Below are 27701 nucleotides of genomic sequence, written 5' to 3' on the forward strand. Positions count from 1 at the left end.
ATTTTGAGATGGTTCATAGCCAGGAGCGGGCTGAGAGGGAGGCCAAGAGGCCTCGTGGACAGGGTGGATTTAGTGGTGTTCCTTCTGACAGCAATTCCACCATGGTAGGGGTCGTCCTTCAGACATGCTCAGACGGCTCGCCCAGTCCACTGTTGTGCATCATTTGGACACGGATCACACAGTCATCAGCAGGGCCAGTCGTCATTCAGTGCACTACCAGTGCAGAGTTCTCACCATGCCTCGTCAGCTCAAATTTCCACGGGTAGTTCCTCTGGGCATCAGGAGCAGCAGTTCCGTCAGAGGAGGGGTTGTTTTGAGTGCGAAGATTTTGGTCACATTAAGAGAGATTGCCCTAGGTTGTTGAGTGGGGCTCCACAGCAGAGTACTCGGCCGATGGCACCAGCACCAGCAGCTCCACCACCCGTCCAGCCAGCTCGAGGTGGGGCTCAGTTAGCTAGGGGTCATCCGAGAGGGGGAGCGGGGGTGGCCAGGCCCATTTCCATTGTCTCAGTTTGCCACAGAGATGCCTCTGTATTATTTGACCCTGATATCACTTATTCATATGTATCATCGTATTTCGCTCATTTTCTGGATATGCCCCCTGAGTCTCTAGTTTCATATGTTCATGTATCTACTCTGGTGGGCGATACTATTATTGTGGACCGAGTATATCAGTCATGTGTGGTGACTATTAGGAGCCTGGAGACCGGAGTAGATCTCCTGTTGCTTAGTATGGTCGATTTTGACGTGATTTTGGGTATGGATTGGTTGTCTCCATGTCATGCTGTTCTAGATTGTCACGCTAATACCGTGACGTTGGCGATGCTGGGGTTGCCGAGGGTTGAGTGGAGCAGCTCTATAGACTATGTTCCTAGTAGAGTGATTTCATACTTGAAAGCTCAGCGAATGGTTGAGAAAGGTTGTCTATCTTATCTGGCCTTTGTGAGGGATGTTAGTGCAGAGGCTCCTGCTATTGATTCTGTTTCGGTGGTGCGAGATTTCCCGGATGTGTTTCCTGCAGACCTGCCGGGCATGCCGCCCGACAGAGATATTGATTTCGGTATTGATTTAGTGCGGGGCACTCAATCCATTTCTATTCCACCATACCGTATGGCACCGGCTGAGTTGAGGGAGTTGAAGGAACAACTTCAGGAACTCCTTGATAAAGGGTTTATTCGGCCTAGCATGTCACCTTGGGGTGCACCAGTTTTATTTGTGAAGAAGAAGGATGGTACTATGAGAATGTGCATTGATTACAGACAGTTGAACAAGGTCACAATCAAGAACAAGTATACTTTGCCACGTATTGATGATTTGTTTGACCAACTTCAGGGAGCGATGGTGTTCTCCAAGATTGATTTGAGGTCACGGTATCACCAGCTGAAGATTCGGGACTCAGATATTCTTAAGACAGCTTTCAATACCCGATATGGCCATTATGAGTTCCTTGTGATGTCTTTTGGGCTGACCAACACCCCAACAGCGTTCATGCATTTTATGAATGGTGTGTTTCAGCCTTATCTTGACTCGTTCATTATTGTATTCATTGATGACATCCTGGTGTACTCTCGTAGCCAGGAGGAGCATGCTCAGCATCTGAAGATTGTGTTACAGCGATTGAGGGAGGAGAAGCTTTATGCAAAGTTCTCCAAGTGTGAGTTTTGGCTCAGTTCAGTGTCATTCTTGGGCATGTGGTGTCCAGTGAGGGTATTCAGGTGGATCCGAAGAAGATAGAAGCGGTGCAGAGTTGGCCCAGACCGTCCTCAGCCACAGAGATTCGGAGCTTTCTTGGGTTGGCGGGATATTACCGTCGCTTTGTGGAGGGTTTCTCTTCTATTGCATCGCCCTTAACTAAATTGACCCAGAAGGGTGCTCCTTTTAGGAGGTCGGATGAGTGCGATGAGAGCTTTCAGAAGCTCAAGATTACTTTGACCACGACTCCAGTTCTAGTTCTACCATCAGCTTCTAGTTCTTACACAGTGTATTGTGATGCCTCGCGGATCAGTATTGGGTGTGTTCTGATGCAGGACGGTAGGGTGATTGCCTACGCGTCCAGACAGTTGAAGGTGCATGAAAAGAACTATCATGTCCACGACCTTGAGTTAGCAGCTATTGTTCATGCCTTGAAGATTTGGCGGCACTATTTGTACGGTGTTCTTTGTGAGATCTACACTGATCACCGGAGTTTGCAGCATCTATTCAAGCAGAAGGATCTTAATTTGTATCAGAGGAGGTGGTTAGAGCTGCTTAAGGATTATGATATTACCATTTTGTACCATCCCGGGAAGACCAATGTAGTGGCCGATGCCTTGAGTTGCCGGGCAGAGAGTTTGGGGAGCTTAGCATATCTTCCAGCAGCAGAGAGGGCATTGGCATTGGATGTTCAGGCCTTAGCCATCCAGTTTGTTAGATTAGATATTTCTGAGCCGAGTCGAGTATTGTCTTATGTGGTCTCTCGGTCTTCTCTTTATGATCGTATTAGGGAGCGTCAGTATGATGACCCTCATTTGCTCGTCCTTAAGGACACGGTCTAGCACGGTGATGCTAGAGAGGTCACTATTAGGGATAATGGTGCATTGAGGATGCAGGGCAGGCTATGTGTGCCCAATGTAGATGGTTTGCATGAGTTGATTCTCCAGGAGGCTCACAGTTCGCGGTATTCTATTCATCCGAGTGCCGCGAAGATGTATCAGGACTTGAGACAGCATTACCGGTGGAGGAGAATGAAGAAGGACATAGTGAAGTATGTAGCTCGGTGCCTAAATTGCCAGCAGGTGAAGTGTGAGCATCAACGACCAGGTGGGTTGCTTCAGAAGTTAGAGATTCCGGAGTGGAAATGGGAGCGGATCACTATGGATTTCGTTGTTGGGCTTCCACGGACTCAGCGAAAGTTTGATGCAGTTTGGGTGATTGTGGACCGGCTGACCAAGTCAGCTCATTTCATTCCTGTGATGACTACCTATTTTTCCGAGCAGCTGGCTCTAGTGTATATCTGCGAGATCGTCAGGCTTCATGGCGTACCGGTATCTATCATTTATGACAGAGGTACGCAGTTTACATCACGGTTCTAGAGGGTCGTACAACATGAGTTGGGTACTTGAGTGGAGTTGAGCACAACATTTCACCCTCAGATGGATGGACAGTCCGGGCGCACTATTCAGATATTAGAGGATATGTTTCATGCGTGTGTGATGGAGTTTAGGGGTTCGTGGGATCAGTTCTTGCCTCTAGCGGAGTTTGCTTACAACAACAGTTACTAGTCGAGCATCCAGATGTCACCGTATGAGGCTCTATATGGTAGGTGGTGTAGGTCTCCAGTGGGCTGATTCGAGCCGGGCGATGCCAGATTATTGGGTACAGACTTGGTTCAGGATGCTCTGGAGAAGGTTAGGGTGATTTAGGATAGACTACGCACAGCCCAGTCCAGACAGAAGAGTTATGTGGATCGGAAGATTCGCGATATTGCATTCATGGTTGGAGAGCTGGTATTGCTCTGGGTGTCACCCATGAATGGTGTTATGAGGTTCAGAAAGAAGGGCAAGTTGAGCCCGAGGTTTATCAGTCCATTTGAGGTATTGCGACGTGTCAGGGAGGTTGCTTATGAGCTTATCTTGCCTCCCAGTCTAGCAAGATCTCATCCAGGATTGCGACGTGTCAGGGAAGTATCACGACGATTCGTCTCAGGTGTTGGATTTCAGCTCAGTCCAGTTGGACAAGGATTTATCTTATGTTGAGGAGCCGGTGGCGATCTTAGATAGGCAGGTTCGAAAGCTGAGGTTGAAGAATATTGCTTCTGTGAAGGTTCAGTGGAGGGGTCAGCCAGTAGAGGAGGCGACTTGGGAGGCCGAGCATGATATGCGCAGCCATTATCCTCATCTTTTCACCACTTCAGGTATGTCTCTATGCTCGTTCGAGGACGAACGATTGTTTTAAAAGGGGGATGATGTAACGACCCGGCCGGTCATATTGAGTGTATTAGCCCGATCCCCTATTTACTATTTTTCCCGTATCTGTTTCTGCTTAAGTGACTTGCCGGGAGGTCTTGTTTTTGGTTTCGGAGTGTTTTGGGACACTTAGTCCCTAAAACGGAAGCTTAAGTCTCAGAATTTTGACCGTAGTCGGAAGTGTGTGAAGACGACTCCGGAATGGAGTTCTGTCAGTTCCGTTAGCTCCATTGGGTGATTTTGGACTTAGGAGCGTGTCCGGACTGTGAATTTGAGGTCTGTAGCTAATTTAGGTTTGAAATGGCGAAAGTCGAATTTTTGGAAAATTTGACCGGGGGTTGACTTTTTGATATCGGGGTCGGATTATGATTCCGGAAGTTGGACTAGGTCCATAATATTGAATATGACTTGTGTGCAAAATTTGAGGTTAATCAGACGTGGTTTGGTAGGTTTCAGTGTCGTTTGTGAAATTTGAAAGTTTAGAAGTTCTTTAGGCTTGAATTCGGGTGTAATTGGTGTTTTGATGTTGTTTTGAGTGATTCGAAGGTTCGATTAAGTCCGTATGGGGTTATATGACTTGTTGGTATGTTTGGTTGAGGTCCCGGGGGCCTCGGGGGTGTTTCGGATGCCATCGGAAGGAAATTTGGACTTAGGCATTGCTGATTTCTTCTAGTGTTCTGGTGTTTCGCACCTGCGGTGGAAGCCCGCAGGTGTGGCCCTGCAGAAGCGAAGAGGAGGACGTAGATGCGGGCAAGGCCGGGTTGTACTAGAAGCGTAGGTGCGAGGTTAGGAGCGCATATACGAAACCGCTCAGAAGCGGGCAGAGCCCGCAAGTGCTGATATATGACCGCAGATGCAGAATCTGGGAACTTAAGTGGGATCCGCAGGTGCGATGGAAGGCGTCACAGATGCGACAGAATGTCCGAAGGTGCGGAAGAACTGGGCAGAAAATGGATCTTCGAGGGTTTGATTCCCATTTCGATTTTGATACTTTGAGAGCTCGGTGTGAGGCGATTTTTCGAGGTTTCTTCAGGAAGATTGTTGGGGTAAGTGATTCTAACTCGGATTGGACTATATTTCATGAATCTATTGCTATTTTCATCATCTAATTAGGGATTTGAGCTGTAAATTTGGGGGAAAATGGTAAAAACTCCATAGGCTAAAATTTTGACTTTTGGAAGGTGATTTGAGGTTGGATTCGAGTAATTATTGTATGGTTGGACTCGTGAGTGGATGGATGTTCATATTTTGCGACTTTTGTCGGATTTCGAGACGTGGGCCCGGGGGCCGGTTTGAGCCTATTTCGGATTTTGGCTTATAATTTCGTGTTTTTCTTGTGGAATCGATTCTTTTTACTTATATTAATTATATGGTACTGCTTGTGGCTAGATTCGGGAGGTTTGGAGATTGATTCGAGGGACAAGGGCATTGCAAAGTAGGATTTTGCGCGGTTTGAGGTTAGTAACAGTTTTAAATCTGGTCCTGAGAGTATGAAACCTCAGATTTTGGTATGATGTGACTATTTTGGAGGTGACGCACATGCTAGGTAATAGGCGTGTGGGCGTGCACCGTGGGGGATTGTGACTTGGTCCGTCCCGTGAGACTGTAAAGTCGAATGGACTATTGCTAATTACCCGTTCTCTCTGTGTTATAGAGATTTGACTGCAAATCATGTTAGAAATCATGCTTAGGCCATATGTTATCACTGTTAGGACCCGCAACGGTCGAGTACTTGTTGAATTAACTGCTACTTGCTATCTTGTACTCAGTAATGGTTTTACTTGCGCATCATATCTCAGTCTCTTCTTGATTCTTGTTGATACACTATGTTATTTTGTTTGGGCTGATCTTTATGATTTCTGAGGGTCGTGAGACCAGAGAGGTACATGACTGAGAGAGGCCTAGGGCCTGGTTGTGAGGTATAGATACCGTAGCACGTGAGTTGTCCGTGCGAATCATGATGTTTATACTTAGCACGTGAGTTATCCGTGCGGATTCTGATATGATACTGTAGCACGTGAGCTGTCTGTGTGGATCTTGATATGATATGATAGCACGTGAATTGTCCGTACTGATTATAGAGCTTGGGCTGAAAGGAGCCCCTCCAGAGTCTGCACACCCCCAGTGAGTGCAGGTATCTATTGAGTGTGAGTACTGAGGGCTGATAGCCGAGTGATTGAGCTGTTGTGACGAGTTGAGTGTCTGTTGCCGTGAGAGGCTGTACTTGTTTTCCATTTGTTGATGCACTTAGTTGCTATCTGTCATTGTTGTGAAATTTCTGAAAGATTCTATATCCGGATTACCTGCACTGTAATTGTATAAACTGATTTGACTTGAACTGTCGGATTTGAAAGCATGTCTATTCTTTGCTGGAATTATTGAAAATGAACTGTATTTGTATAGCTCGTCACTATCTTCTCAGTTCTTTATTTATTTCTGTTACTTGCTGGGTTGGTTGTACTCATGCTACACCTTGCACTTCATGTGCAGATCCAGGTGTGTTTGATCACAGAGGTCGTTGAGTTCGTGCGCGATCGAGTACCGGACACTACGAGGTAGCTGCTGACGTTCGCAAACCTTGTCTCTCCTTCTATGTTTTCTTTCTTTTCAGTATTGATACTCAGACACTATATGTATTAGACTGGATATCTAGATGCTCATGATTCTGTGAGACCCCGATGTCGGGCTATGTTTCCGCACTTATGCTTTGGGTTTTACCCAGTTTTCATGAAAGACGCCGGTTATTTTAAATATATTAATTCATTTCTGTTAAATGTTGAAAGTGTTTTGGAGATGTCTGCTTGCCTAGTATCACGATAGGCGCCATCACGACGGATTAGGTTTTGGGTCGTGACAATTTATCATTTCCCCCCCCCCCCCCATAATTTTAAAAAATTGACCTCAATATTGTAAACTCTTGAAATTTAAGTTGTTGTTAGCAAAGTACATTCGAAATGAGTTTAGAATAGTATTAACTTTTATTTGGCATTGGATGAACGTGCAAAGAAGGGAATTTAGACTTAAATCAATAAGAATCCAGGCAACTTTTTTTACACACGAAGAGGTCCATCTAGCTTGTCTATAATTTTGATTAACTTTGAATGAACAATTATTTTTTTGTATAATGATATTATCAACGTAAGGTTTACAAAGAGATGCAAGATGAGATACAACAACATAGTATATTTGTATTTTATATAATAAAATATTTATAACTATAAATTCGATAGAACTAATTACACTAAATTCATTCAGAAAATGTTGAATTCAACCATATATTATATCAATTTACTAATATATATTTTCATCATTAAACATATATTGAATTTAGTTTAACCTCCATTACTATTTTTCAATAATTTGTGTATATGTTTTATATTGATTAACGTAATGCACACGTGCGACGCACGTACACTAAAACTAATACTATATTAAAAGCACGAATGCCTTTAGCGAAATGTCGTTCGTCTTTTTTACTCTTTTAAAATATAGTTCATATTGGACAAAATAGTCATTAGATTATTTTTCTAATATTTAGGAATAGTCATTTAATTATTTTCCTAATACATATGAGTATTCATTTAATTATTTCTATAATATTTAGAAATAGTCATTTAATTATTTTTTTAATATTTAGAATTTTCATTTTTTAATTCTAGAATTCCTGCACTTTTCAATCCAAACTAGGAAAGTTTCGTCCACTTTGTAAGGATTTGTTTTGTTAATAAAGTTTTTTTACTTTCAACTCCATTCAGATTTAAGAGTATTATATTAAAGAGAAAAAACATAATTAAAAAAGAAAGATCGAAAGAAAACGGGTGAAAGATCTCATGTATGTCAACGACGAGATTTTGTTCTTATTTCCGGCTTTTGTTTCATTTACTTATTTATTTTACTGTTTGTACATTTCGTGTAGCATTAGAAAACATCCAATTAAGAATCTAAATAATTTTGTAATTTATTGAATTTAAAATATTAAATATCAATAATAATAAATTTAGGATTGAAATAGCTCTTAAAATAGTATTTGTATATATGATACAAGAATAAATGTTATTTTCTGTCACGACCCAAAATCTCACCACAAGTATCGTGATGGCACCTAGTCTCTAAGACTAGGTAAGCCGATTTCAATTACCTAAATAAATAATTAAAACTGACAGTGGAACAAATAAGAAAATACAACCTCCCAAGACTGGTAGCACTGAGTCACGAACTCTAACTGAATACATAGAATGATCACGAGAACCGAATATACAATACTGTTTGATTACAAGTTAACAGTACAATGAAATGAAAAGACTCCAAGGGACTGCGACGACCAAACAACTCTAACTTGAATCCTTACGATCCCGCTTTAACTCTGCTCAAGTCCGTTATCTTCAATACCTGGCTCTGCACAAAAATGTGTAGAAGTGTAGTATGAGTACGCCACAGTCGGTACCCAGTAAGCATAAAGACTAACCTCAATGAAGTAGAGACGAGGTACAGCCAAGACACTCACTAGTCTAATAGCATGTACAATATAATATATAAAATAATAGGAAACAAATAACAATAAGGGCAACCTAAAACAACCAGTGATGTGCACAATAAGACAATAAAATCACCATTAATATTGCTCAACAATTGATAAATACATTTACACCCAGTTAATTCAAGTTCTTCAATTACATATCTTTCACACATAATTCTTACAAATAAAATTCTTTTTCAAATATAATTTCCTCAAATAAACATCTTTCAAATATAAAATTCTTTCAATAAATATCTTCAAATATAATTTCCTTAAATAAGTATCTTTCAAATACAATTCTTTCATATAATTCTTTTTCAATAAAAATCCTTTCAAATAAATATTTTGAATATAATTCTTTCAATTAAAAGTCACCATGTGACACCTTATTTCAAAATTATAAAAATACGGGTCTAAACCCATTTTCATATTTTTCGTAAACACGGGTCTCAGCCCATTTTTCATGTTTCCACGGCATCTCGTGCCCATAATTAAATCATCATATTTTCCCGGCACCTCGTGCCTTCATTTCATATCACAACTGCACGGACAACTCACGTGCCAAATATCATTATCATTTCATCACAGCACCTCGTGCCCATATTTCATATCTTAACTGCACAAACAACTCACATGCCAAATATCCTTATTATTTACTCACGGCACCTCGTGCCCACATTTCATTTTATAATCCGCCTGGCCATAGCCACAAGCTCTCAATTTCAACATAAATCAGATTGTTATCAATTTATCAGCAACAAGACAAATTGCACAAGGTATAAAAATAAACACAAGAAAATCACAACATCATATGAAAATTATCAACACCACAACCCCACATCATCACATATCATCCCTGACAATAGCCACCCTTATCGCTCTTATTGCCATCTTTATCACTCCTATAGCCACCCTTATCGCTCTGTTCAGACAATATTAATAGCCACCCTTATCGCTCCTATTGCCACCCTTATCGCTCCTATAGCCATCCTTATCGCTCCGCCCTGACAATATCAATAGCCACCCTTATCGCTCATATTGCCACCCTTATCGCTCCTATAACCACCCTTATCGCTCATATTGCCACCCTTATCGCTCCTATAGCCACCCTTATCGCTCCGCCTAGACAATATTCCAACAAACACAACAATAGTGAAATGCCACCCTTATACCCACATAATATCAACGGTGAAATGCCACCATTATCTCCCCAAAATAACAACTCCCACAACACAATAATTTATACGGAAAATTATCACAACAACATAATAAAAATCAATTCATATCACAATTTGCCCAATGGCCACAACCAAATTCCAAAGCTACAACCAAGTCAATTAATTTCACAACAAATAGCCAAAAGCTCCACACAATGCGTATAACACCCAAAAAAATAATCAATAGAGATAGAAATTACTCAATATTAAGCAAAGTCTTCATAAAAATTAAATTTTTAATAATTATATAAACACCTCTTCTTAAGCTCATTTAATTAATTATTTGTAGGGGAAAATCCAAAATAAAATTAAATTCCAATAATTATCAAACCAGCAAATTCACGAAATTTCATAAATAATCAAATAACAATCACATCAAATTGTCATATAACAATAGAGTCAACAACAAGGATTTAGGCACGATAAGTAGATGATTAAATATATGCCAACAATTATGCAATTTACTGCACAATATGCTCAAGAATTTAACTCAATAAAATTTGCATATATAAACCAAGTACGTACTCGCCACCTCGCGTACATGGTTTATAATTACACAAATTGCACATAAGACTCAATGCCTAAGGGAAAATCCCTCCACTCGAGGTTAAGCAAGACACTTACCTCTTTGAATTTATGCCGATATTCCAAAATCGCCTTCTTACTTGAATTGACCTCCGGGCCGTTCAAATCTATCCAAATTAATTGTATAACTTCATTAAAATTCATCGGAAACAATTCCGGATAATAATACGTCGACTTAAATTTTATTCCAAAAAGTCAACAAAAGTCAACGCGGGGCTCGCCTCTCGGAACTCGAAATTTTTTTCATGAAATTCGAACACCCATTCCGATATGAGTACCATATCATTTTTATCAAATTCCGATACCATTTCGTCACTCAAAATCGCAATTTTTTTTATTTTGAAAATTTTCTTCAAAAATCACCATTTTCCTCAACTCAAAACACAATTTAAATGATAAATATAAAGATAGAATCATGGAAATAAATAGATTCTAGGTGAATAACACTTACCCAATCGATTTGCTTGAAAACCCCACAAGGAATCGCTCAAAACCGAGCTCTACAAGTCAAAATGTGATAAAAATGGCCTAACCCTCGATTTGGAAATCTTATATTCTGTCCAGGTGATTGTGCATCGCGAACGCGGAGAAAGGATCGCGTTCGCGAAGAAGAAAAATGAATTGTCCAGTTGTGCTTCGCGAACGCGGAGAGGAAAAATCTAATGGCCCACAACTGACTTACTCGAACGCGAGCAAAGGGCCGCGAACGCAAAGAATAAGAACAGGAAACCTTCGCGAACGTGAGATGCTCTTCGCGAACGCGATGAAGAAACATGAGGCTGCCATGAAGAGCTTCGCGAATGCGAGTGTCTAATCGCGAATGCGGTGAAGGAAAAGATAAACCTTCGCGAATGCGATGGGCTGAACGCGAAGGCGAAAAAGAAGTATAAGGTGGTCAGCGGTAACACTTCGCGAACGCGAAGAAGAACACCAGAAAACAGAAACAACAGTTCAAAAATAGAAGGAAATGGTCTGTAGCCCATCCGAAACACACCCGAGGCCCCCGGGACCCCATCTATACATACCAACAAGTTTCACGACCTAACACGGACTCGCTCGAGGTCTCAAATCACATCAAATAACGCCGAAAATACAAATCGCACCACGAATAGAACTTATGAACTTCCAAAACTTCCAACTTTTAAAACCCGTGCCGAAACCTACCAAACCAATCCGGAATGACGTCAAATTTTGCAGGCAAGTCTCAAATAACATAACAAAACTGTTCCAACCCCGATATCAAAAAGTCCATTTCCGATCCAATTCTCCAAAAATTTGACTTTCGCCATTTCAAGCCTAAATTGGCTACAGACCTCAGATTCACAGTCCGGACATGCTCCTAAATCCAAAATCACCCAACGGAGCTAACGAAGCCGATAGAACTCCATTCCGGTGTCATTTTCACACAGTTCCGACTACGGAAAAAATCCTAAGACTTAAGCTTCCATCTCAGAGACTAAGTTTCCCAAATCTCTCTGAATCATCCGTAAATCAAACTCCACCACACATGCGGGTCATAATATATATTGCGAGGCTGCTCAAGACCTTAAGTCACTGAACGAGACATAAATTCTTAAAACGACAAGTCGGGTGGTTACATTCTCCACTTCTTAAACAAGCGTTCGTCCTCGAACGTTCTAAGAATTATTCTGAGGTTACCAAATTGATGATTTTACTTTTACACATATACTTATGGTTGATTCCACGTTACCGCATTTGAGATAAGCGTGACAACATCATCTCATTTAAGATTATTTCTTTTATCCATACTTGAAAACTTTAAGGCCATTTTCTTACGCACTAATATTTTCAAAAGGCCTGATTTCTCACAACAACACACATTATTAGTCTCAACTGGCTATAGCAACTCGTGCCTATGCACACATCAATTTTCTCGATAGTGTTAAAGTAATTCAAAACTTTCTCTGGGTTGCTACATTATTCCCCGCTTAGGATCATTCACCCTCAAACACATACCAACTTGTCACGACCCATATTTTTCAGAAATTTCGGCAGAGTCTCCCCTGTAATTGGGCCTATCCACCTGCCAGAGTAACACCAAAACAACTCCTAACAACATATCCACAACCCAACAAAATAGCTCAAGGTATATATCAGTAGCACTAATCTCAGCTTTACAAGCACTTGATTATCATAATGATCTCAGGACGTGAAGCACATCATATGTATGGCCATCACCACATCTCTAGTCTTAAAAGCTGTTCATAATTAATTCCAGCATCATCAATTAATCTCATATTAACCATCACCTCATTTCAAATTTTCACAACACTCACAACAGAACGTGAGGCATGAAGACTTCATGATTACTTACTCAGATTAATGAATCACATTTAACGCCACCTGGGCACTCATCTCATAGGTTAAAACTCAATGTTTATAGCATGGAAATGGCTGAATATGCACAGAAAAATATACAAGAATTATCAAATAAGCCTAACAGGCATGACTCCCTATTAATACTATTGTACAATTAAATTTCGCAAAGGGAAAATGTTTTAAACTCATAAATATTTCACCACAAGGACCTCGTCCTTACATAACTTCCACCGCAGCTTGCAGTCCGGTTTAAATATTTCACATCATGTAAAATTGCGAGGATCTCATCCTCAACTCCGAATCACAAGTATGTTGCACATTGTGTCTACTGAAATTTTTAATTTCCTTTCTTTCTTCTTTTCAATATATTTCATAAATAATTTTCACAATATATAATGAACCCTCCTACCGGTAGGGTATATAATTCATAAAAATTGGAATCAATTATTCCGAAACACATTAAACCCACAGTAATGAATAATAAAAATTACTTTTGGACTTATATCCCTCACTGGTGTACAAAAATAAAATGACAGACACGGGTTCACATCCTTAAATCTCCCAACAGGGATAAACATATAAGTGGGTCACAAATTTACGAAGCTCACCCATAAGTGGAGCATAATAGGAGGACTCACCTCAATATTCAGAACTGAATCAAATTAAGAGAAATATCCTTTTATAATAAAAATCAGGATCGTACCTGTAACGACACCATCTGGTGTATTGGCCTCAGCTAAATCATAGTGATTAAATCAACGGGTCGGGCCTCCACCTCTTAGGCGCCCCCTACCCGCCTGTCCTCCACATTTAGCTGACTCTGCACGTGGAGTATCAACTAGAATAAAGCTTGTAGTTGGAGTGTTCTGATGAAATCCACCCCTCCCAAGTCTGGGACAATCTCTTATGATATGCCTAGTATCACCACACTCATAACAACCCATCTGAGGTCGCGGCTGCTCGTACTGAGTCTGTGCCGGATAACTGGAATAACCACTGTAAGAATCTTATGTCGGTGGTGCACTGTAAATTGGAGCACTCCGAGTAATCTGATATGCGGACTGAGCTGACCGACTGCTCGAGCCTCCGCTATAATGGGTTCTAGCTGAAGAGTAAAACCCACTGAATTCTCCAGATCTTTGAGACCTTTTGCCCTCCTTAGACTCCCTTTCCTTGCCTAAAAAACCCTCAATTTTCTTTGCAATCTCCACTACTTGTTGAAATGGAGCATCAGTTTGCAACTCTCTAGCCATGCATATTTTAATATCATAATCGAGCCCCTCAATGAATCTGTGGATCCGTTCTCTGATTGTAGGAACTAAGATAGGTGCATGACGGGCTAACTCACTGAACCTGATAGCATATTCTGACACCGTCATAGTGCCCTGACGCAACCATTCAAACTCCGTGCGCCACGCATCTCGGAGAGTCTGGGGAACAAACTCTTTCAAGAACATTTCCAAAAATTGAGTCCAAGTTGGTGGTGTTGCATCGACTGGTCTACCTTCTTCATAGATTTGCCACCACCGATACGCTGCGCCTGACAGTTGAAATATAGTAAAGGCAACTCCGCTCACTTTCACAATACCCATGGTGCGGAGAATAGAGTGATAATTTTCTAGAAATCCTTGGGCATCCTCTGTAGCTGTGCCATTGAAAGTTGGTGGATCTTATTTCTTAAACCTTTCAAGTCTCTATTGTTCTTCTTCTGATGCCTCAGGCCTGACCTCAGGCCGAACCGGAATAACAGGTTGTACCGGTACTACACCCGAAACCTGACCAACATAAACCTACTGCTCTGGAGTTGTGATAGGAGTCTGAGCTACTCTCCCAATCTGCGGAATATTTGGTGTAACAGAGATCAATCCCGCCTGAGTTAACGTACCAAACATACTCAAGAACTGTGCTAAAGTCTCCTGAAGTCCGGGGATAACAACAGGTGCTTCTGGTACCCATCCCCCAACTAGAGCTATTGGCGGCTCCTCAACTATTGTTCTGACAGGTGCTCTAGTCACAGCACGTGCCCTTTCTAGACCTCTACCTCGACCTCGACCTCGGCCCCGGCCTCTTGCAGCCCTAGCCGTATGTGCGGATGCCTGCTCAGCTAACCCAGTAGCACGTGTCCTCACCATCTGTGAGAGAATGGAGATACAAAGGTTCAAATTCCAAATTCAACAAATTCCGCACGACAGGAATGAAAGAAATGAAAATTTCCTAACAGTTCTGTAGCCTCTCGAAGATAAGTACAGACGTCTCCGTATCGATCCACAAGATTCTACTAGACTCGTTCGTGACTCGTAGAACCTATGAACCTAGAGCTCTGATACCAACTTGTCATGACCCAAAATCCCACCACAGGCGTCGTGATGGCACCTAGTCTCTAAGACTAGGTAAGCCGATTTTAATTACCTTTTGAAGCCTTTTTTTTTAATTAAATAAATAATCAAAACTGACAGCGGAACAAATATGAATATACAACCTCCCAAGACTGGTAGTACTGAGTCACGAACTCTAACTGAATACATAGAATGATCACGAGGACCGAATATACAATACTGTTTGATTACAAGTTAACAGTTCAATGAAATGAAAAGACTCCAAGGGACTGCGACGACCAAGCAGCTTTACCTTGAATCCTTACAATCCCGCTTTAACTCTGCTCAAGTCTGTTATCTTCAATACCTGGCTCTGCACAAAAATATGAAGAAGTGTAGTATTAGTACGCCACGGTCGGTATCCAGTAAGTATCAAGACTAACCTCAATGGAGTAGAGACGAGGTACAGTCAAGACACTCACTAGTCTAATAACATGTACAATATAATATACAAAATAATAGGAAACAAATAACAATAAGGGCAATATAAAATAACCAGTGATGTGCACAGTAAGACAATAAAATCACCATTAATATCGCTCAACAATTGATAAATACATTTACACCCAGTTAATTCAAGTTCTTCAATTACATATCTTTCACACATAATTCTTACAAATAAAACTCTTATTCAAATATAATTTTCTAAAATAAAAATCTTTCAAATATAAAATTCTTTCAATAAATATCTTCAAATATAATTTTCTTAAATAAGTATCTTTCAAATACAATTCTTTCATATAATTCTTTTTGAATAAAAATTCTTTCAAATAAATATTTTGAATATAATTCTTTCAATTAAAAATCACCATATGACACCTTATTTCAAAATCATAAAAATACGGGTCTCAACCCATTTTCATATTTTTTGTAAACACGGGTCTCAACCCATTTTTCATGTTTTCACAGCATCTCGAGCCCATAATTAAATCATCATATTTCTCTGGCACCTCGTGCCTTTATTTCATATCACAACTGCACGGACAACTCACGTGCCAAATATCATTATCATTTCATCACAGCACCTCGTGCCCATATTTCATATCTCAACTGCACGGACAACTCATGTGTCAAATATCCTCATTATTTATTCACGGCACCTCGTGCTCATATTTCATTTTATAATCCGCCTTGCCATAACCACAGGCTCTCAATTTCAATATAAATCAGATTGTTATCAATTTACCAACAACAAAACAAATTGCACAAGGTATAAAAATAAATACAAGAAAATCACAACATCACATCAAAATTATCAACACCACAACCCCACATCATCACATATCATCCTTGACAATAGCCACCCTTATCGCTCTTATTGCCACCCTTATCACTCCTATAGCCACCCTTATCGCTCTGTCCAGACAATATCAATAGCCACCCTTATCGCTCCTATAGCCACCCTTATCGCTCTGCCTTGACAATATCAATAGCCACCCTTATCGCTCATATTGCCACCCTTATCGCTCCTATAGCCACCCTTATCGCTCCGCCCAGATAATATTCCAACAAACACAACAATAGTAAAATGTCACCCTTATACCCACATAATATCAACGGTGAGATGCCACCCTTATCTCCCCAAAATAACAACTCACACAACACAATAATTTATACGAAAAATTATCACATCAACATAACAAAAATCAATTCATATCACAATTTGCCCAATGGCCACAATCAAATTCCAAAGCTACAACCAAGTCAATTAATTTCACAACAAATAGCCAAAAGCTCCGCACAATGCGTACAACACCCAAAAATAATCAATAGAGATGGAAATTACTCAACATAAAGTAAAGTCTTCATAAAAAATAAATTTTCAATAATTATATAAACACCTCTTCTTAAGCTCATTTAATTAATTATTTGCAGGGGAAAATCCAAAATAAAATTAAATTTCAATAATTATCAAACCAGCAAATTCACGAAATTTCATAAATAATCAAATAACAATCACATCAAATTGTCATATAACAACAGAGTCAACAATAAGGATTTAGGCACGACAAGTAGATGATTAAATATATGCCAACAATTATCCAATTTACTACACAATATGCTCAAAACTTTAACTCAATAAAATTTATACATATAAACCAAGTACGTACTCGTCACCTTGCGTATATGATTTTCAATTACACAAATTGCACATAAGATTCAATGCCTAAGGGAAAATTCCCCCACTCGAGGTTAAGCAAGACACTTACCTCTTTGAAGTTATGCCGGTATTTCAAAATCGCCTTCTTGCTTGAATTGACCTTCGGGCTGTTCAAATCTATCCAAATTAATTGTATAACTTCATTAAAATTCATCGGAAATAATTCCGGATAATTATACGTCGACTTAAAATTTTATTCAAAAAAGTCAACAAAATTTAATGCGGGGCTGCCTCTCGGAACCCGACAAAACTTTCATGAAATTCGAACACCCATTCCGATACGAGTTCAACCATATCAATTTTATCAAATTCCGATACCATTTCGTCCCTCAAATCGTGATTTTTTTTATTTTGGAAATTTTCTTCAAAAACCACCATTTTCCTAAACTCAAAACACAATTTAAATGATAAATATAAAGATAGAATCATGAAAATAAATAGAATCTAGGTGAAGAACACTTACCCAATCGATTTTCTTGAAAAACCCACAAGGAATCGCTCAAAACCGAGCTCTACAAGTCAAAATGTGATAAAAATGGCCTAACCCTCGATTTGGAAATCTTATATTCTGCCCAGGTGATTGTACATCGCGAACACGGAGAAAGGATCGCGTTCGCGGAGAAGAAAAATGAGCTGTCCAATTGTGCTTCACGAACGCGATGGGTTGTTCGCGAATGCGGAGAGAAAAAATCTAATGGCCCACTACTGACTTACGCGAACGCGAGCAAAGGGCCGCGAACGCGAAGAATAAGAACAGGAAATCTTCGCGAACACGAAGAAGAAACATGAGGCTGCCATGAAGAGCTTCGCGAACGCGAGTGTCTAATCGCGAATGCGGTGAAGGAAAAGACAAACCTTCGCGAACGTGAAGAAGAAATATAAGGTGGTCAGTAGTAACACTTCGCGAACGCGAGGTGATCTTCGCGAACGCGAAGAAGAACACCAGAAAATAGAAATAATAGTTCAAAAATAGAAGAAAATAGTGCGTAGCCCATCCGAAACAAACACGAGGCCTCCGGGACCCCGTCTAAACATACCAACAAGTTCTATGACCTAACACGGACTCGCTCGAGGTCTCAAATAACATCAAATAACGCCGAAAATACAAATCGCACCACGAATCGAACTTATGAACTTTCAAAACTTCCAACTTCTAAAACTCGTGCCGAAACCTATCAAACCAACCCGGAATGACGTCAAATTTTGCAGGCAAGTCCCAAATAACATAACAGAGCTGTTCCAACTCTCGGGATCGCATTCCGACCCCGATATCAAAAAGTCCATTTCCGGTCCAATTCTCCAAAAAATTCGACTTTCGCCATTTCAAGCCTAAATTGGCTACATACCTCAGATTCACAGTCCGGACACGCTCCTAAGTCCAAAATCACCCACCCAACGGAGCTAACGGAACCGACGCAATTCTATTCCGGAGTCGTTTTTATACAGTTCTGACTACGGTAAAAATCCTAAGACTTAAGCTTCCACCTCAGGGACTAAGTGTCCCAAATCTCTCTGAATCATCCGTAAATCAAACTCGACCACACACGCGGGTCATAATACATATTGCAAGGCTGCTCAAGACCTTAAGTCACTAAACGGGGCGTAAATTCTTAAAACGACAAGTCGGGTCGTTACATTTTCTTACCAAAGTAATAATAGTAATAATGTATTAATAAATACGTATAGAATATATAAATAATGTATTTGGTATTCTGTATTATTTTCTAGAAGCATAATATATAATTAGGTGAATGAGAGATAAAACAAACGAATTACACAGATTATAATTATGTGATTCCACAAAGCTGTTTGTTGAACAAGCTTTATTCCAAAAAGATCTAATAATGTACTATAAATTAAAATAATTACTTAATTTTTTAATATTTATGACTTTGAAATTACCTAAAAAATTTATTAAAATTTTCTATTTGAATTATGTAGGACACCTAATATTAGAAATTTAAAATTGAATAAGATATTGCTTATGTTGTAATAACTATATCTATCTATTTATCTATCTATCTATATATATACTATATTAAAAGCACGGAGACCCTTAGCGAAATATCTTTCGTCATTTTTACCCTTTAAAAAAGAGTACACGTTGGACACAATAGTCATTTAATTATTTTTCTAATATTTAGGACTTTAAAATTAACTAAAAATTTGGTTATTATACCTTTCCTTATTTGAATTGTGTACCTAATAAATTCTAAAATTTAGAATTCAAAATCAAACAAAATTTTACCTTATACAAATTATTCTCTTATTACTTGAATTTGCACTATCGTCTATTAACTATTACTATAATTTTTCATCCTATAGGATTCTCTTTATGTAATACTTTTACTCTGTTTTGAAACTATATAAGAAACACTTACATACATGCAATTTAAGAATTTACTAATCCTTTCTATCTCTTGTTTCTTCCTTCTAGGTAGCTGGAAGCATGAGGGGACGTAGAGGATATCAATCAAAATTTTAATGCTTGTAATGTTAACTAGCGAAAATTTTGCAGTAGGTCAAGTTTGTCTTAATTCGGCAGATCCATGAAGTGCAAATCTAAGAAGCAGTAAGGTGTCAATTTTTCTCATGCTCTCTCACTACCTTTTGTCTGTACAAATACCTTTTTTTGATAAATTTTCAAGTTTTTTTGTGTGTGTAATTTAGTAAAAGTAAGTTATTTTTAAGGTAAGTCGTTGCTATCTTGGTTCTTTTGTCAATCTTCTTATTCAACATCTAAAGTATTTTTCTTATTTAATTGACAATTCTTTCCAAATACATATTGAAAATACAAATGCTTTGTAATATATTCGATGTTCTAATCTAAAGGAAGAATTAGTTATTCTTATTTATTGCGGGGTTCTTTTTTTGTTTGTCTTTATTTAAGTTTACTGTAGTTATTAATGGATAAGCATAAAAAAATATTCTACATATTATATATATAGATCCTTTTATACTATAAATGAGTTAGTACATCATCAACTACCCAAAAAAAAAGATAGTTAAGTTTGTGTGGACTAGCGTCCTTAGTTCTTGCATTATTTGGTGGTAATGTGTTAAGTTTATATACAATACTGTATTTTTGTCAAAATTTATTGTGCACGATATCCTTATGAATGTAATTATTGCTTTTAGATACAAAACTCTTAATAGTTGTCATAGAGACCACTGTAATAAAGGAATAAAATTTTAAAGTAGAATGTCAATCAGAAAAATAATATCAAATTATTGATTGACTAATAATCCGCGCCATGTTTGAGAGTGATATTGTGATGACCCAAAATGTCATCTTTAAATTTAATAAGTAATTCTATGTTCTAAGACCTCGAAAAGCACCATTTATCATTCCTCGACTTGCGTGCGCAGTCCGTACAATTTTCTGGAAAATTTTTATGTGAAAAATTGATTAAAATAGAAAATAGAGCTTTAAAACTCAAGTGAGTTGACCTTAGTAAACATTTTTAGCAAACGGATATGGATCAGTATTTTGACAGTTTCGGTAACTCCGTATCGTGATTTGGGACTTGGGCGTATGCCCGAAATTTAATTTGGAGGTCCCTAGCTCAAGTTATGACCATTTAACAAAACTAACAATTTAAAGGCTAAATGTTCCAAGTTTGACCACGGGGTTGACTTTTTGATATCGGAGCCGGAATCCGATTCTGAAAATTTGAACAGCTCCGTTATATCATTTATGACTTGTGTGCCAAATTTGAAGTCATTCCGGATTCATTTAATATATTTTGGCACGAGATTTGTAATTTAAAAGTTTAAAACTCAAAGTTCAAATCGGAGTGTGAATTATAATTTCAGTGTTGTTTGACGTGATTTTAGACCCCGAGTCACTTCGTATTATGTTACGGGACTTGTTGGTTTATTTGAGAGGGGTCCGGAGTATCCCGAGAGTGAAACGGATCGAAATCGGAATAAGAATTGGACTTAAGCAAAATCTGAAATTTTGAGTTCTGGTGTAATCGCACCTGCGGAATTTTGACCGTAGGTGCGAGCTTGCAGAAGTGAGACTTTTATCGCAGATGCGGTCTTCGTAGGTGCGGCCCTTTTGCGCAGAAGCGGACGTCGCATGTGCGACATTTTTTCCGCAGCTGCGGAACCTCTCCTGGCAGCCCTACTTCGCAAATGCGAGCTTTGTCTCGCAAATGCGAGACCGCAGGTGCGAAAGTATAGCCCGCAAATACGAAAATGCTGGGCAGAATATATAAAATCGGGTCTTAGCCATTTTTACTCATTTTTGAGTTTTAAGTCTCGGATTTGGGCGATTTCAATGGGGATTTTCACGACTTTGAACTGGGTAAGTGTTCTTTATCATATAGTGATTGTATTTCACAAATCCATGTCTATATTCATCATTTATTTCGGATTTAGATGGAAGAAAGTGGAATTTTTGTAAAACTTTCCAAAAACGAAAAATTAAGATTTGAAGGTCCATTTGATATCGGAATTGGAAAAATTTGGTATGGTTGAACTCGTATCGGAACAGGTGTTCGGATTTCGCAAGTTTTTTCGGGATTTGAGACGTGGGTCCCACTGCTGAATATCTTAATGAATTTCGAATTTTTATCCGGAAAATTTATAAATTAATATGAAATTAATTCTTATGATTCGTATTGAATATATCGAATTGTTTGTGAATAGATTTGAAGCTTTCAGAAGTAAATTTAAAAGGAAAAGCTGTGGTTGAATAATTGATTGGAATTTATAAAGTGAGGTAAGTGTCGTGGTTAACCTTGACTTGAGGGAATAGAACCCTTAAATTATTTGTTATGTGAATTGCATGTGAACGACGTATAGGCGAGGTCACGAGTGTCTATACGTCGTCAAATTAATTGTTTTCCTGTTTACTCGAAAAATCATAAACTATTTTCTTTTATCATAAATTAATTACTATAATAATTGTTTCTCTATTATTCCTTGTCAAAATATTAATTTTTGAATTCCTCCATTAATTGTTACATGTTATTTGAATTACGTGCCTTAATTGTTATTTGACATTTAGCATATTAAATATTAAACTGCCTATTTGCTCCCTGATTTCCATAATAATTTGCTATTTGTCATTATTTTCTTCATAATTAAATCATAATTATTGTATGCTTGTTGTCTTATGAGTTTATATTAATTGTTGCGTTTATTGGGGAATTTCTTCTATAAGAATTGATTGGTAAATGAATATATTGGAGGAGCGGGTTGCACGCCGCAACAGGATTGATTATAATGAACATATTGGAGGATCGGGTTGCACGCCGCAACAGACTTATTAAAAAGTCCATATTGGAGGATCGGGTTGCACGTCGCAACAGACTTATTAAAAGTCAATATTGTAGGATCGGGTTGCACGCCGCAACAGACTTATTAAAAATTCATATTGGAGGATCGGGTTGCACGCCGCAACAGACTTATTAAAAGTCAATATTGGAGGATCGGGTTGCACGCCGCAACAGACTTATTAAAAGTCAATATTGGAGGATCGGGTTGCACGCCACAACGAACTTGATTAAAATGAATATATTGTGAGAGCGGGTTGCACGCTGTAACAGAATTGAATGTGAATATATTATGAGAGCGGGTTGCACGCTGCAACTGAATTGATGGAAATGATAATTGGTTATGACTGCTGAGTTGGCTTCGATTATTATAAATGAGTTACTTGATTTATTTCTATTATTGTTGTTGTTTCTAACATTGCGTACAGGTAATATAAGTGACCCGCCTTAGCTTCGTCACTACTTCGTCGAGGTTAGGCTCAGCATTTACAGTACATGGGATCGGTTGTACTGATACTACACTCTGCACTTCTTGTGCAGATTTTAGAGTTGGTCCCAGCGGCGTACAATAGTTTTGTTCGGATTTCAGTTATTTAGAGGAGACTTGAGGTATAAATGCATGGCATACGCAGTTCTGAAGTCCCCGTCTATTTTACTTTGGCTGTATGTTTATTTTCAGATAGCTTTATTTGTATTTATTCTAGAAGCTCGTGCAGACATCAATTCTGAGATGGTATTTAGACACCGTTGTTTGATGGATTGCTTCCGCATTTGTTTTCTTGTTATTAATAAATTTAAAATTATTTTAAAAATGGATAATATTATTCTAACGTTGGCTTGCCTAGCAAGTGAAATGTTAGGCGCCATCACGGTACGAAGGTGGGAATTTTGGGTCATGACATTTGGTATCAGAGCGCTAGGTTACATGGGTCTCACGAGTCACGAGCAAGCTTAGCAGAGTCTGGAGGATCGGTACGGAGACGTCTGTGCTTATCTTCCAGAGGCTATGAAGTTTAGGAACAAGTTTCACTTCTATTCTACTTTGTCGTGCGATTTATTTCTATCATTGACGACTGAACTCTTCTATTCTTGTCCTCTCTCAAATGGAGAGAACACGCACTGTGTCTACAACTGGACAGGAGCCATAGCCCCCAGTGACAACTACGATTAGGGGCAAAGGCCGAGGCCGAAGTTGCGCTAGAGGCCTAGGTAGAAGCAGAGGTAGAGCTCAGTCCAGAGCTCGAGCATCCGCACCTGTTGTAGAACCTTAGGTGGATCTTCAGGAGGAGGTTGCAGTTCAAAATGTACCAATTGGACCAGTTCAGGTCCCGGAAGGTTCATAGCCACTCCAGCAGCCCCGCCAGTTGGGGTAGTTCAGCCAGTTATTGCGGCACAGACCGGTGATAGGCCTGCCATGTATTTTGAGGCCTTATTGAGACTAGATAAGTTCACTAAGCTCTTTCCAGTTCACTTCAGTGGTACACCTTATGAGGACCCATAGGATTATCTTGAACGCTGCCATGAGGTGCTGCGGAACATAGGTATAGTTGAGACCAATGGGGTTGATTTTGCTGTATTCCAGATGACGGGTTCCGCCAAGAGATGGTGGAGAGATTATACATTGACTAGACCAGTTGGATCGCCTGCACTTACTTGGGAGCAGTTCTCTCAGCTATTTCTGGAGAAGTTCCTTCCTATCACACTGAGGGAGGATTACCAAAAGCAATTTGAGCGTCTACAGCAGGACAGTATGACTGCTACTCAATATGAGTCCCGTTTAGTGGATTTGGCCCGTCATGCTCTCCTTTTACTACCTACTGAGGAAGAGAGACTGAGGAGGTTTATGGAGGGACTCACTCATCCTATCAAACTTAAGATGGCCAAGGAGACCGGGAGTGAGATTTCTTTTCAGGCGACTGTTAATGTCGCGAGAAAGATCGAGATGGTTCTTACACAGGAGGGAGGACAGAGGTCTGATAAGAGGCCTCGTCAGTTCGGTGGTTTCGGTGGTGCCTCGTCTGAAGGCAGGGGTACTTATGCCAGGGGTCAGGTACCTAGAGGTGGAGGTCAGACCGTTAGAGATGGAGGACAAGCGGGTAGAAGGCGTCCTAGAGGTGGAGACCCAGTCATTGTTATATTTGTTTTATGCTATGGCAGAGGTCGTTACATCAAGTGGTGTCGTTATAGGTACGACCTCAATTTAAAATATAGGAATAATTTCCTTAACTTGATTCGATTCTGAGTGTCAAGACGAGTCCTCCTATTGTGCTCCACGTATGTGAAAGCTTCGTAATTCTATAATCTACTTATGTGTTTACTCATGTTAGGAGATTCTATGGAGATAACTACGCTTATCATTCCATGTTGGTCACTAATAAGAGCTGTAAGGCTAAATGTGGCTTTCTGTTGCTCATTTCGGTAAGTTTTGATGTGATTTACGGATAATTAATTACAAATTATGAATTATATGCCCTATCGGTGTGGGGTTCATTATTTGTTGTTATTTTATGTAACCGAAATTATTTAAAAGGTGAAAAATGAAAATTTTCGATTGGCACGATATGCATATTACTTGTGATTCAGAACTGAGGACGAGATCCTCCCTTTTTAAAAGAAAATAAATTGATATGTTTAAATCGGGCTACGAGCTGCGGTGGAAGTTATATGAGAACAAGATCCTTGTGATGAAAATTCTTATGTTTAAGCTCTCCCTTGTGAAATTAAATTTGTACTATAGTACTAATAGGGAGTCATGTCTGTTAGGCTTATTTGAGAATTCTTGTATGAAATTCTCTGTGCACATTTGCCAAAATTCGTGTTTGTAATTATTGAATTTTAACTTACGAAGTAGGTGCTCGCCCAGGTGGCGTTAAATGTTACTCGTTAATTAGGTTAAATAATTATAAGGTCTTCATGCCTCACATCTTGTTATCAGTATTGTGAAGGTTTGCAACGAGATTTTTTTTAACATGAGGTTAATTTGCAGTTCGGTAATTGATCATGAATAACTATTAAGAACAAATATCCGTTGCCAAGAATTGATGACTTATTTGATCAGCTTCAGGGTGCCAAGGTATTTTCGAAGATTGATTTGAGATCTGGTTACCATCAGTTGAAGATTAGGGCGTCTGATGTCCCTAAGACAGCTTTTCGGACTCGGTACGGGCATTACGAGTTCCTAGTGATATCATTTGGGTTGACAAATGCTCCAACAACATTTATGGATTTGATGAATCGGGTGTTCAAGCCTTATTTGGATTCTTTTGTGGTTGTATTCATTGATGATATCTTGATTTACTCCAGCAGTCGAGAGGAGCATGAGCAGCATCTTCGACGTGTGCTTCACAGCTTGAAGAATAATCAGTTATATGCCAAATTTTCAAAATGCGAGTTTTGGTTAGACTCAATTGCCTTTTTGGAACATGTTGTATTGGCAGAAGGCATAAAGGTGGATCCTAAGAAGATTGAGGCAATTCAGAATTGGCCTAGACCTACTTCGGTTATAGAGATCCGGAGTTTCCTGGGTTTGGCAGGTTATTATCATCGGTTCGTGGAAGGGTTTTCATCTATAGCAAGCACCTTGACCAGACTAACCCAGAAGGGTGTTCCATTCAGATGGTTAGACGAGTGTGAGTTGAGCTTTCAGAAGCTCAAGATCGCTTTGACTAGGACGCCAATATTGGTATACCCACAGGTTCAGGATCATATATGGTATATTGTGACGCATCTCACATGGGGCTTGGTGCAGTACTAATGCAAGATGGCAAGGTAATTGCATATGCGTTGCGGTAGTTGAAAATTCACGAGAAGAATTATCCTGTTCATGACTTAGAATTGGCAGCCATTGTTCATGCGCTGAAGATTTGGAGGCATTACCTCTACGGTGTCTCGTGTGAGGTATTTACTGATCATCGTAGCCTTCAGTATCTGTTCAAACAAAAAGATCTTAATTTGAGGCAGAGAAGATGGTTGGAGTTGTTGAAAGACTATGATATCACCATTTTGTATCACCCCGGAAAGGCCAATGTGGTGGCCGATGCTTTGAGTAGAAAGGCTGTGAGTATGGGCAGTCTTGCATATATTCCGGTTGGTGAGAGACCATTAGCTGTAGATATTCAGAATTTGGCTTATCAGTTCGTGAGGTTAGATGTTTCAGAACCCAGCCGGGTTCTAGCCTGCACAGTCGTTCGGTCTTCTTTATATGAGCGCATCAGAGAGAGGCAGTATGATGATCCTCATTTACTTGTCCTTAAGGACACGGTGCGTCACGGTGATGCCAAACATGTTGCTGTGGGGGAAGGTGGAGTTCTACGAATGTAGGGCCGTATTTGTGTGCCTAATGTGGATGGGCTTCATGAATTAAATCATGAAAAAGCACACAGTTCCAGGTATTCTATTCATCCAGGTACCGCTAAAATGTATCAAGATTTGTGGCAGTATTATTGGTGGAGGAGATTGAAAAAGGATATAGTTGCTCATGTAGCTCGGTGTCTAAATTGTCAGCAAGTTAAGTACGAGCATCAAAGACCTGGTGGTTTGCTTCAGAAGTTAGAGGTTCCTGAGTGGAAGTGGGAGCGTATCACTATGGATTTTGTTGTTGGGCTCCCACGGACACAGAGAAAATTTGATGCAGTTTGGGTCATTGTGGACAGGTTGACCAAGTCAGCCCATTTCATTCCAGTGGCAGTTACCTATTCTTCAGAGAGGTTAGCTGAAATTTACATTCGTGAGATTGTTCGCCTTCACGGTGTGCCCGTGTCTATTATTTCAGATCGAGGTACGCAGTTTACCTCACATTTCTGGAGGGCTGTACATTGTGAGTTAGGCACGCGGGTGTAGTTGAGTACAACATTTTATCCACAAACAGACGGACAGTCAGAGCGCACTATTCAGATATTGAAAGATATGCTTCGCGCTTGTGTTATAGACTTTGGAGGTTCTTGGGATCATTTCTTACCACTTGCGGAGTTTGCTTATAATAATAGCTACCAGTCGAGCATTCAGATGGCTCCATATGAGGCATTATACGGAAGGCGATACAGATCGCCAGTTGGTTGGTTTGAACCGGGAGAGGCTCGGTTGTTGGGTACCGATTTGGTACATGATGCCTTGGATAAGGTCAAGATTATTCAGGATCGACTTCGCACACCTCAGTCTAGGCAAAAGAGTTATGCCGACCGAAAAGTTCGTGAAATTGCATTCATGGTTGGAGAAAGAATATTGCTCCGGGTTTCACCTATGAAAGGTGTAATGAAGTTCGGGAAGAAGGGTAAGTTGA

The sequence above is a fragment of the Nicotiana tomentosiformis genome, chromosome 1 (assembly GCF_000390325.3).
Source record: "Nicotiana tomentosiformis chromosome 1, ASM39032v3, whole genome shotgun sequence".
In the NCBI taxonomy this organism is placed as follows: domain Eukaryota; kingdom Viridiplantae; phylum Streptophyta; class Magnoliopsida; order Solanales; family Solanaceae; genus Nicotiana; species Nicotiana tomentosiformis.